General features: G+C 35.1%; 1 non-coding gene across 1 annotated transcript; it reads left to right on the forward strand.

The window, feature by feature from the left end:
• Positions 1-5,348: 5,348 nt before the first annotated feature.
• LOC144305642 (U6 spliceosomal RNA) lies at positions 5,349-5,455 on the forward strand. The gene has a single exon (XR_013372660.1). It is a non-coding gene; the product is annotated as a U6 spliceosomal RNA (small nuclear RNA).
• Positions 5,456-13,399: the final 7,944 nt, after the last annotated feature.

Genomic DNA, 13,399 nt, shown 5'->3' on the forward strand with positions numbered 1-13,399 from the left:
GACAAAGCAGGAAAGATTATCTGATGGAAAAAAGACAGTCTCTTCAACCAACGATGTTGGGAAAACTGGACAGCAACATGCAGAAGAATGGAATTGAACCACTTTCTTATACCATGTACAAAAATAAATTCAAAATGGATGAAAGACCTAAATGGGAGACAGGAAACCATCAAAATCCTAGAGATGGGATGCCAGGGTGGCTCAGTGGTTGAGCATTTGCCTTTGGCTCAGGTCGTGATCCCAGGGTCCTGGGCTCCTTGCAGAGATCCTGCTTCTCCCTCTGTCTGTGTCTCTGCTTCTCTTTCCATGTTTCTCATGAATAAATAAATAAAATATTTTTTTAAAATCCTAGAGGAGAACACAAGCAATAACCTCTTTGACCTCAGCCATAGCAACTTCTTACTAGACATATTGCTGGAGGCAAGGGAAACAAAAGCAAAAAGATCTATCGGGACTTCATGAAGATAAAGAGCTTCTTCACAGCAAAGGAAACAATCAACAAAACTAAAAGGCAGCCAGTGGAATGGAATGGGAGGAGATACTTGCAAATGACATATCAGATAAAGGGGTAGCCTCTACATTCTATAAAGAACTTACCAAAGTCAACACCCAAAAAACAAATAACCCAGTTAAGAAGTGGGCAGAAAACATGAATCCTTTTCCAAAGAAGACATCCATATACCAACAGACACATGAAAAGATGCTCACCATCACTCATCAGGGAAATGCAAATCAAAACTATGATGAGATATCACCTCATACCTATCAGAATGGTTAAAATTAGCCACACAGGAGACAAGTGTTGGTGAGGATGTGGAGAAAGGGGAACCCTATTAGGTGGTTGGTAGGAATGCAAACTGGTGCAGTCATTCTGGAGAACAGTTTGGAGGTTCCTCAAAAAGTTAGAATATAACTACCCTGTGATCCAGCAATTGCACCATTGGGTTTTTATTTACCCAAAGTTTACAAACATACAGGTTTGAAGGGCTACAGGCACCATGATGTATAGCAGGATTATCAACAACAGCCAAACAAACTATGGAGACAGCCCAGAGGTCCATGGGCTGATGAAAGGATAAGGAAGAAGTGATATTACTCGGCCATAAAAAGAATGAAATGTTACCACTTGCAATGATATGGGTGGAGCTAGAGTATACTATGCTAAGCGAAATAAGTCAGTCAGGGAAAGACAAATAGCATTTCACTCATGTGAATTTAAGAAATGAAACAGATGAACATTGGGGAGGGGTGAAAAATAAAAGAAGAGAGAGGCAAACAAACCATAAGAGACTTTTAAAGATAGCGAATGAACTGAGGGTTGACAGCAGGCAGCCAGGAAGGAGGGATGAGTCCAATGGGTGATGGGTGTTGAAGAGGGCCCTTGCTCTGAGGAGCACTGGGTGTCGTACGTAAGTGATGAATCACTGAATTCTATTCCTGAAACCAATATTGCGTAGCATGTTAACTAACTAGAATTTAAATCAAAATTTTAAAAGAAAAAAAAGTGAATATACATATTAAAAGAGGATAAAAATTACTACGGGAGGAATGCATTTTTTTTCCAAAGAAACATTTAATAAAGATCTGAAATAAAGGCTGGGTTTAAAGCACTTCAGCTTGGCTATCCAAGTTGATATTTAAGAAGGCTTGTAAACTTTTGTAGTCTTTCTTTTTATTAAGAAAAATATATATAAATTTGGATTGATTTTCTTTGTTTTCTGACTGTGGTATTTAGTTGCGGCCTTAGGTCTTTCCTTTAGGATGTTTTGTCTCTTTCTGGCAGCGTGTGTTATTATACACTGTCAAGAAATATTAATGGCATTATTAGAGCAACTTAAAAATACCATTTGCCACTGAAGTTTTTATCCTTTTGTGATATGTGCAACTTAATCTTGGTTTTCTGTTCATAAATGAAGCAAATCAAAACCACAATAAGATATTAGAATGGCTACTATCAAGAAGACATAAGATAATCAGTGTTGGCAAGGATTTGGAGATCTTGGAACTCTTGTACACTATCGGTGGCAACGTACAGCCATTATGAAAAACGGTATGGAAGTCCTTCAAAAACATTCTAAAAATAGGACTACCAAATGATCCAGAAATTCAATTTCTAAGCATATATCTAAACCAAATGAAATCAGGGCCTCAAAGAGATATCCATTGCAGCGTTATTCACTAATAGCCAAGATATGGAAACAACCTAAATCTCCACTGTCAGAAAAGTAGATGACAAAAATGCTATATATATATATATAAAATATATATGAAAATATATATGAAATATATATACGAAAGCATATAATGTATATAAATATATATCTTTATATATATGAAAGCATATATATGAAAATGTATGTATTCATATATATGTATATATATGAAATGTGATATATATCCACATATATATTCATATATACCGAAAATGTTATTTATAGTGGAATATTATGCAACCTTCAAAGAAATGGGAATCCTGCCACTTGCAAATATATAGATGAACCTAGAGAACATGAGTGACATAAGCCAAATAAAAACAAATACTGCGTGATCTCACTTATATGTAGAATTAAAAATAGTCAAATTCAGAGACACAGAGAGTATGATTGCCAAGGGCTAGTGGAGGTGGGAGGTGTGGGATGGGAAGAGTGGATGGGGTGTGGGGGTTGTGGAATATGGAGATGCCGGGCAAGAGGTACAGTGTCAATTACACGGAATGAATAAATTCTGGAGATCTAATGGACAGCAACGTGACTACTGTTAACAGTACAGGATCATATACTTTAATTTTACTAACAAGGTAGACTTTAATCACCACACAAAAAAAGAAAATGTTATTTATGTGTGGTGATGGATCTGTTAATGAGCTAGATTGTGGTGATCATTTCACAATGTATAGGGATAGCAAAACATCAGGTTGTACATACACCTTAAATATATGCGATTTTTATTTTGTCAAGTATACTTCAATAGAGCTGGTAAAAAGTAATTACCTACCCATAACTGACAAAGGCAAAATAGAGGCATCTGTTTTATAACCATTAGCACATCCCATTAAACAAAAATGCATCCTTTGAAAAATTCTAAATTTGTAATTAACCTCATGGACTACAATTGTCCTAATAAAGTGCCATAAAAAATATAAAAAATAATCTTCTCATGATTTTCGGATTTCTGTAAAGAGAATGACCTAGCCATGTTGAGGTTAAGATTCTATTTGAACCTTCCCCAAATTAAACACTTTATATGTTAAAACAAAACTTGTTTCTGGGTAAGTACCCTCACTATTTTCAGATTTCTCTACTTTCTCTTAAATGTGTCATTAGCAGTGTTTATTCTTTGTGTTCTAAGGTCATTTTTCAAAAAAGAAATATATTGTGTAGCATTCTGAAAGTTACGCTCTGCATGACAAACCACAGAAATGAACTGCATTCATTGCTGGGGATTTTGCCCAATTGCTTAGGGTTTGAAGTCACTGTTTGGGGCCATTTGGAACAATCGACATTTTGATGCAACCATTTTCCTGCCATCGCATTCATTTTCAGTTGCTCCTCTCCTCTTTAAAAGCCTTGCATTTTCTTGCTCAAAATATTATCTTCACCAGTTTAAAAAGTTTACTGTTGGAGAATATTTAGAGAAACAGATTTTCCTCTCTTGGATTTTGGCTGAAACATTAATAGTAATATTTATATACCTTTCCTAAAATCTTTGATTCTATCTTTAAGGAAGCATGAAATGTTTGAAATATTTTATCTAACACTTTTGTGTATGTGTATGTAATTTCAAAAATTTTTAAATGTTTTTATTTATTTATTCATGAGACAGAGAGAGAGAGAGAGAAAGAGAGAGAGAGAGAGAGAAAGAGAGAGGCAGAGACACAGGCAGAGGGAGAAGCAGGCTCCATGCAGGGAGTCAGACGCGGGACTCAATCCCGACACTCCAGGATCATGCCCTGAGCCAAAGGCAGGCTCTAAACCATTGAGCCACCCAGGAATCCCTTAATTTCAAATTTTATAATACCACCCAAAGTAAATGCTAAATGAGAAATGAGTACATGTTTACGATTGCATTATTTTATTTTAATAAAAACACATTTGTTTTAATGTTGGAAATATTGGAAGACATATTTTCAGTGCACAGTTTGATTAAAAGAGAAGCTATAGCCAATTCACTATAGTGATTATGGTTAGCTGCTGGTCTTAGGTGGTGGGTGTTACTTACCGAGAGAAATCAAATAGACATCACTTTATTAAAATTGTATATTTTCTATTTTATATGGTCATCAATACCCATCAACTTTTCATAAGACTCAAATTTTCAATCATGATGCTTTCCTTATTTTGAATATCTTCCAACAAAGACCAAATGGAGATTTCAATAGTACTGGCATTGAAAGGTTTCACAGAGGAGTGCCTTGGTGACTCAATGGGTCTAACCCTAACCTTTCAGCTCAGGTCAGGATCCCAGGGTCCTGGGATCCAGCCCTGCGTTGGGCTCCCTGCTCTGTGCAGAGCCTGCTTCTCCCTCTGCCTCCCCCTGCCACTCCCTCTACTTATGCACACACACTCTCTCTCTCTCTGTCAAATGAATAAATACAATCTTTTAAAAAACCCGATATGGTATCACAGAATTCTAAGTCGATTTCTTAAGCCCTTGGCCAGTAATGATTTGTATAATATTCTTTTTTTTATTTGAATAATATTCTATATGCTTTTCTTTTGCAATTATTTTTGTTAACATCGCATTTTGATTCATGATGATTTCTCAATCACATCCTTAGTCCAGAGAAATTTGGTACCCATTTGTTTTTTTGTTAATTTGCATGAAAACTCTATGGCTTTTCTTTGGTGTTTTTTTAAAAACATTTTATTTATTTATTCATGAGAGACACAGAGAGAGAGGACACAGGCAGAGGGAGAAGCAGGATCTCTGTGGGGAGTCTGATGCAGGACTCAATCCCTGGATCTTGGGATCCTGCCCTGAGCCAAAGGCAGACGCTCAACCACTGAGCCACCCAGGTGTCCTTCAGGTCTTTAAATATAACTTACATCTCTATCTGAATGGCTAAGACAATTTTTAGTGGCCAGTCAAGGTGTTTTACATTCACTCCTATTTTGAGTAGGCGTGATGTCTCAGGCATGTGCTCCCTCAATGAAACAAATACTCTTCCCTCTAATTACTTCTCTTACTGTTCTCAAATATGCCTTCTTCCCAAAAGTTTCACAGTTAGAATAGTGGTATTAATTTACTTCTAGATGTCTGAGGCATGTTTTCCCATTTACGTATACTATGAGCAACCACTTGTATGCTAAATGCATTTTTACATAACCTGTTTTAGTAAAAAACACCAAGTGCTCACTTCAGCAGCACATATATTAAAATTGGAGTGATACACAGAAGATTAGCATGGCCCCTGCACAAGGATGACACACAAATTCATGAAGTCTTCCATTTTTTTGCACATTATCGTCAAGAAAAAAAAACAACAAAAAACAATTCCATTCCCTTAAACTAACCATTACTATAAAAATATATGTGAGGATTAACAATTAGCAATTAGTAAAAGATTATGCTTTTCAAAATAGCCAGTGTGTTTGGTGACATTAATTTATAAAGTTCTCTATAACATTTCATGAGCTTAGGGTGGCCTACATATTAAAATGGTTATTTATTTCAACTACTGATATGATCATGTAAGGCTTCAAAAATATTTACTATTCCTTTAAGGAAGATTGTTTTGAGGGGTCAATGAGAATTCAGGTAATTAAAAGGCAATATGAGTTAGATGGTTATTATTACTAAAGGGCCATAGAAAAAAATCTTTTAAAAAATCATTGAAAGAGGTTTATCCCACCTATTGTAGGGATTTTTCACTTATGTGATATTTTAAGTAAGGCAATTAGTTCAGATTTTGTGAAGAAATTAGAAATGGAAAGAACAGAAATAAAAATTTGTTGAATTTGTGTTTTATAACAACTCTTGGAAAAAAGGTTAATATAGAACTTGAATTGGCGAAAAAATAGATTTTTCTGAAACTGCTGTTCCTTTGATAATAACTTGTGGGTTATTTCTAGGGGATAGAGTGGTTATATAATAAATCCATTAACTGTTGACTAATGAAATTATTAGATAATAAAAAATGTCAACTCTGTAAAAAATTTAGTTATTAGAAGTAAATTTGAAGACTATGGATAAAGGCATTTTGTTCTCACATGGAAATATTATGGTGCTATTTTTACTCTCTATATTTTATCTCAATATCAAACCGAATTTTTTTTATTATATAGCAATCACTAAAAGCAATTTTAGCTGTCTAATAGATGATTTCAGGAAGGTCAAGTTAAAAAATGAAGACAGTTCTCCTTGAAGTAGTTTTATTCCAAAGAATTTTAAATCAAATTAGATTATTTAGGGTGGACGACAATAGAATGACATTCAATGCCATTCCCAGGTAACTTTCGAAGAGATTATAATTCAACATTTTAGTCAACATAACAAATGCACTTTCGTTGGTTCTCTTGATCTAGGTATCGTACATTGAGCAACAAAAGTAACCGTTTATCTTCATTTTGAGTATATAAATGCCAAGACTTAGAAATACTCTATTTATAGTTTTAGTACAAGGTTGAATGCACTTATCACACTTCATTGGTTGCACATTTTATACTTAGAAAAAGTGTTAAGAGTCTTTTTTATTGATTCGCAGGCTAAGCAATTTCATTTTTTGTTTTCATACTTTGACCTACAACCCTAGGATCCATTAGGGCACTACAATAGCAAGGTGTAGACACATCAACTACAAAGAAATAGAACTAAAATGACACTGTCTCCAGCTAGGGATGCATTAAGAGACCTGAGAATTCAAACGTAGAAAAGGCAATTTTTTCCTGCTGGGAAGTGGAGTCCTCAAGAGAGCCATTTCAGACTGAAGAACATGATATGAAAATCAATAAAGGCCCTATTGTGCTACTGATGTGTCCGGGAAGTGTCATTTTATATCTTGCTAGTGGATATCTGAAGCAAGTTAGAGCTACTTTGCTCGTAGTAATTGGATGAATCCTCTTTCATCAGTGGTCTATTTTGCCGCTCAAAGTAAAAGTAAAATATACTGCGGGGTCCAGTTTGAAATGAGATATCATGAAAACGAATTAATATGGAAACCGTTAAGTCCTTTTGCAGACGTGAAAAAGAAATCAGTGATCAGTGATCACTTTCGAAAATCCTATAATTAACACATGAATTTAGACAGATAACTGTAAATACTGGGCCAATTGGCAGGAAACTGGTCAGGGAACTAGCATATCAGCTGACGAGGGAGAGAGATTTAAAAGGCATCGTTGAGACTATCAGAATGATTTGCAGACACTAAATAGCTGATTGGAAGATTTAATTTGGTAAATGTGTACTGCATTAAAACTAGAAGGGTTATGTGCTCGGAAATAATCTAGATTATTACTTCCTGGAATTTTATTGGTTGTGCTACTAAATATTATTTTTCCCCAGATCACCATAATAAAAACTTTGAGAATTTTACGGTTTCCCCAAAAATCATTTGTCAATTGTCTCACTATTTCCCCCAAAGTATATTTATCCTATGGAAAAATCTTATTATTTTTTGTTTGTTTGCTACTAGAAGATATTTGAAAGCGACTATGTCAGGTAAGAGCAGCTATTCAAATTTGAGGTTTCTATTTAGATCCTACACTTTTCATCCTTTTTCAAATTTGTTTTATTCCACAAAGCATTTGTAATGGCTAAAACTCTTAAGTTTGCATAGAAATTTTAAAACTTCTCAGTTTGAATGTTTACTTAAATCGAATGAGCTTCATTGTTTATTGGTTAGTGGAAAACTCTAGGAGTCGGAATTCATTAACTTATGTATTAGTTCAACAAGCAATTTGTGGCCGGTAACTAGTCATAATGTAAAATAAAGAGCTTTTCATAAATGAATGAATAAATTGAATTGACAATTAGGAAGCGATCATTTACATGTATGGAGTCATGTGCAATATACGGGCACCTAAAAAATCAATGACCTGGGCCGGTGGGGGACTCAGTTAAGCATCTGCCTTCAGCTCAGTTCATGATCCTGGCTCAGCCAGGAGTCTGCTTCTTCCCTTCCACTCCCTCTCCTCAGAGTTCTCACTTGCTGATTCTCTCTCTCAAATTAATAATAATAATAATAATAATAATAATAATAATAATAAATCTTAGAAAACAACAATTACCCCAAAGGCAAGAATGGTCACAATTAGGGGAAGTGGAAATAAAAGGCACCAAAGATGTTTTAATTGAGAAACAGATGAAATTAAGGATGCAAGTATCTTTTGCAAACAAAGGTGGTAATAATTGGGCATTACTGCCCTGCCTGAGTGGAAGAAGCAGAGGAAGGAATTCTGCACGAGCTCTCTTACTCTTGGGAGCCCTCACCTGCACATTTCAGCATCTGAAAATTCCACGGATCCCCCTACACCCGTAACATCTTTTATTAATTCCAGATATATATTCTTTCAAAGGAGCTTTTTAAAACAAAATGTTTTTTGAGAAGCCGTGGGCTCATATTATGAAAAAAATGCATTTTATCAATTCTAAGATGTACATTTTGTCTCATTTTGTTATCTGTGAAATCGGAATCCGTTCTACAATCAATGGCAATTTAGCACTATGTAATAGTCGAGCTAGCAGTTTATTTATTTTTTTGAATAGCAACACAAAATCATGATTCGACATAACTTAAACCACCTCGGGCTTGATATATGGAATCTGATTATATACAGGGCAATTAAAACCAGTGAACAGGGCAGCCCGGGGGGCTGAGCGGTTTGGCGCCGCCTTCAGCCCAGGGCCTGACCCTGGACACCCGGGATCGAGTCCCGCGTCGGGCTCCCTGCATGGAGCCTGCTTCTCCCTCTGCCTGTGTCTCTGCCTCTCTCTCTCTCTCCCTCTGTCTCATGAATAAATAAATAAATAAATCTTTTAAAAAAAGAATAAGTAAATAAAAATCTTAAAAACAAACAAAAAAGTGAACAGCCATATTTACACTATGGTTAAAATGGGAGTTATATTTTCTGAAAATAACAGGAAATTGAGTTTAGATTCTCCTGTATTGGTCTATTACAAATTTCTTCCTCTTTTCCTCTTGCTGGTCCTGAATATTTTGTCTCCATTTCTTAAAATTATCAACATGGGAAAAATGGTTTTCCTATATACGTGGTCCCCCATCCTCCCTATCCTCCACTGCTGATAGCTATATTTCTAAAATAAAAGTTTGAACATGCTATTTTCTTCATTAAAATTTCTCAATCCCTCTATACCTTCAGGATAAATTTCCAGCTCGAAAAATGACGTGCAGCATCCATTATGATCAGAACCTCATTTTCCCGGTCTTTCATTTCTCTCCTTTCCATATCCACCCTTGTCTATCTTTACAAAATAATTTGCATGGGGTCCCTGGGTGGCTCAGCGGTCGAGCGCCTGCCTTCGGCTCAGGTCATGACCCCAGGGTCCCAGGATCGAGTCCCACATCGAGTCCCACATCGGGCTCCCCGCAGGGAACCTGCTTTTTCCTCTTCCTGTGTCTCTGCCTCTCTCTCTGTCTCATGAATACATATATAAAATCTTTATAATAATAATAATAATTTGCATATCCTCATTTGTGAAACTTCCATGTGATTGCACATACTGTTTTCTTAATAGGTATACTGTCTTGCACAATTATTAAATATAGTATTAAGACCTTTCATAAATGAATAAGTAAAATAAATTGACAAATAGGGATTGGCCATTTATACATATCAGAAACATCAATCTCATTACTTATGACATTTCTAAAAAGGTTGATTTCACTTGTGCAGATATTTTAAAAATCACACTTCAACTATTTTTTTGCTACTAAATGTATTTGTACATCTATGTTCACACACACACACACACAAACCCTCAGAATGTTTTATTCTCTAACACCAAAAGGGTACTTTATTCTGATCTCTACTGGGCAGCCCGCGGGGCTCAGTGGTTGAGTGTCACCTTCAATCCAGGGTATGATCCAGGGGACCCGGGATCAAGTCCCACGTCAGGCTCCCTGGGTGAAGCCTGCTTCTTCCCTCTTCCTGTGTCTCTGCCTCTCCCTGTCTGTGTCTCATGAATAAATAAATAAAATCTTAAAAAAAAAAAAAAACTAGCCAATGTTGCATTACCTGTTTATATCTGTTTTATGCACCAGTATGATTTTAGTGCTAGGTTTTGATGAGATGAATAAAATATTTTTTACTTCAAGGTTCTTAATTTCTGTTTCTCTGTCTTCCACTAGACTATGAGCTCCAAACTAACAGGAGCCAAGTGTAACTTCTTTGCAGTTGTATTTCCGACTTCCAGGCAACTATTTGATTGCCTGAACAAAACTATGTCTAGCTTTGGCACATTCTAAACTATCAGGCTGTTATTTAAGTAACAAACATATTCTGTAGCTGATAGTTTTAAGACATTAACAATTATTTTGAAATGTGCTCATTGCTGGCAAGGAGAGTCAAGGAGATTTTTGTTTAATCACTACTTAGTAAAAAATATTTTAAAAGAAGTAAGTAAACTGATTTTGAATGAAAAAAATCAGATTTTCTTCTATTATATGAAAATAATTTGTGAAACAGAATGATTAATACTGAGAAAAGTCTATCTTCCTTGTATTTGGATTTAACCCAGAGTTGTTTTATAGCTTCAGGAAATCCTATCACCAGATCTAAACTCTATTTCCTGTACTTTTGATTTGACTCACCAATAAAATATACCTGTATCGACTACACTTGGATTTGTACTTTCGGGGTGATTCCACAGGTAGGTTATGAACCATTAGTATTTCACTAATAATGTGATCCAACAGTTACATGTTGAGCTACATATAATTTTACCAAAATTAATTTTATTTTTTTATTATATAAAAAAGCCTTATGCATTTGCATCTACATTTATATTTTTTAAATGTGAACTATAGATGTATTATGTTTGAATTAGTGAAGAGAGTGTTTCACAATATTTGTTACTAAAAAACAAAAAAACAAAAAACAAAAAAAGATATTAGTTTCAGCACGTGAGATCTACCGAGCTAGACTTCGAAGTTGTAGGTGGCTTTGACAGCATAACAGTAAGAAATTCACATTGTAAATTAAATTTACTGAAATTTTAATTCTGGATTTGAGCTTCTCAGTAAAACTACACAGGTGTGAATAATAAGTATATATCTCTAAAATAAAAAATGCCCTTTCAATTTAAGTAAGTTTTCTCCCATCCCTCTCCTATTTTTCTCCACTCCTCCTCCATTATTTGAACACCTGTTTATATATATACTAATCCCACATCATATTTAATACAGACTTGTGTTTCATGGATATTAGTGGGGATTCTGTGAGTTTACATTAAAGCCCATTCCTCTGAAAACTTCTTGTGATTATTTCCAATATGGAAGTGTTTTAGTTTTATTAATCAGCTTCAGATTTCAAATACAAAACTCCTGGAAAGAGGATGTTTCTGTAATTGAAGTATAGTCGACACGGAATATTACATTAGTTCAGGTGTACAACATAGTGAATCAACAAGTCCATACGTTATGTTACGCTCAGCACAAGTGTAGCAGCCGTCTGGCACCGTACAAGGCTATCACAGTATCATTGATTATGTTTCCTATGCTGCCCCTTTTATCCCCAGGGCTTATTAATTCCATAACTTGGAGCTTGTATCTTCCACCCTTCTTCACCCTTTTTGCCCATGCCTCCTCCCTGGCAACCATCAATTTGTCCTCTGTATTTATGGGTCTCTTTCTGCCTTTTCTTTATGCATTTCTTCATCTGTTTTATTTTCCTTTTAGATTCCACATGAGTGAACTCATATGGTATTTGTCTTTCCCTTCCTGTCTTATTTCACTTAACATTATACCCATCTAGGTCCATCTATGTTGTTGCAAATGGCAAGATCTCATCCTTGTTCAATGGCTAAGTAATAGAACACTTTTTAATCAAAAGTTTAGGATGTACTCTTTTGTTCACCTGCTATCTCATTTGGGTGAGAATTGCTTCTTTGTAAGTAGTTTTTGAAAGCAGGTTTTTTGGTTTGTTTGTTTTATTAAATACTTTCCCCTTTCATTGAGATGTTTGCACTTTGTGCTAGCATTATGGGGGAACCCAATTCCTATCTACTACATTAGGAATTTTCTCTTTCCTTCTGTTTCTAGTTAAAATTTAGAGTTTTATGTTTTTCAAGGCAGCTGTGGCTTCTGACATACTCTGGCCCCTGCGTTTCATTTTCTTCTTTATGTTTGGTACCTTATAATTTTAGGTAACTTATTAGCCCATCTGTGGGAGTAAAATGTAAGTTTTAATTTACAACAGGTGTTTTTGCTGTTGTTGTTTGTTCTTTGTATAATGTCAAATTGGCTAAATTACCAATAACCCAGTGTCAACAGCTACATCTTCTACTCCAAAAGCCCTGTTTCACATGATTGGTGCAGATGTGTGCAATATTGACTCCATATTAGATAGACTTCTCTAGAGCTGGCTTTCAGACATTACATGTGTTATTCTTCTGTCCATTTTAATAGATAACTCTGACCTTGAACTAGCCACATATTTTTGACTAATGAATATTTTATACTATCTTTTTCTATAGCTTCAAATCTATATTTGAGATGTTTTCCAAAACAGCAAAATCTCACGTGTTCTACTCTTGACTTTTCTTGACATTCCTGATGTTTTAAAAGCCAAGACTAATTTTGCTCAGGCTGGTTATTCATTTGACCAACTTTAGTGCTGAAAGGTGAGAAATTGACATTTTTTAAAAAAGAGGGCATATCTAGGAATATGGTTTTTTGTTTGTTTTGCCTTTTTTTTTTACCTTTCAAAAGATTAAATCATTACTGAATTTTTCAACTCACTATTGGATTCTCTGTGACAAAGGAAGGTTATGATTTCATTTGTTCTATAGACAGCAAAGACAATGTGTTTGAAGTGGAAGAAGTAGGTCTAAAATGTTGCAACCCAAAAGATGGAAGTTTTAAAAAACAACATAATAATTATGATAACAAACACTTAAATACCTGATATTATTCCAAACACTTTCCATATATTAACAATTTAATTCTCAAAATAACCTGTGAGGCAGACATATTATTATAACCACAGTTTTTAAATAAGGTGTGGCCCAGTGAGGTTCAGATGGTTCACCAATTGTCCCAGAGCTATTAAATTATGGCTTTGAGCACAAGTTTCAGAATCACTCTTATGTCTATAATAGTACATGAAAATGGTTACTTTTACCTATCTAAGACAAAAGACAAATTGAAAAAGGTGAGACATCCATTTGTAAAATTTGCAAATAAGCTGGACCTTAAAGAAAGGGTAATTGGGGGGCGCCTGGG

This window comes from Canis aureus, chromosome 35 (assembly GCF_053574225.1).
Source record: "Canis aureus isolate CA01 chromosome 35, VMU_Caureus_v.1.0, whole genome shotgun sequence".
Classification (NCBI taxonomy): domain Eukaryota; kingdom Metazoa; phylum Chordata; class Mammalia; order Carnivora; family Canidae; genus Canis; species Canis aureus.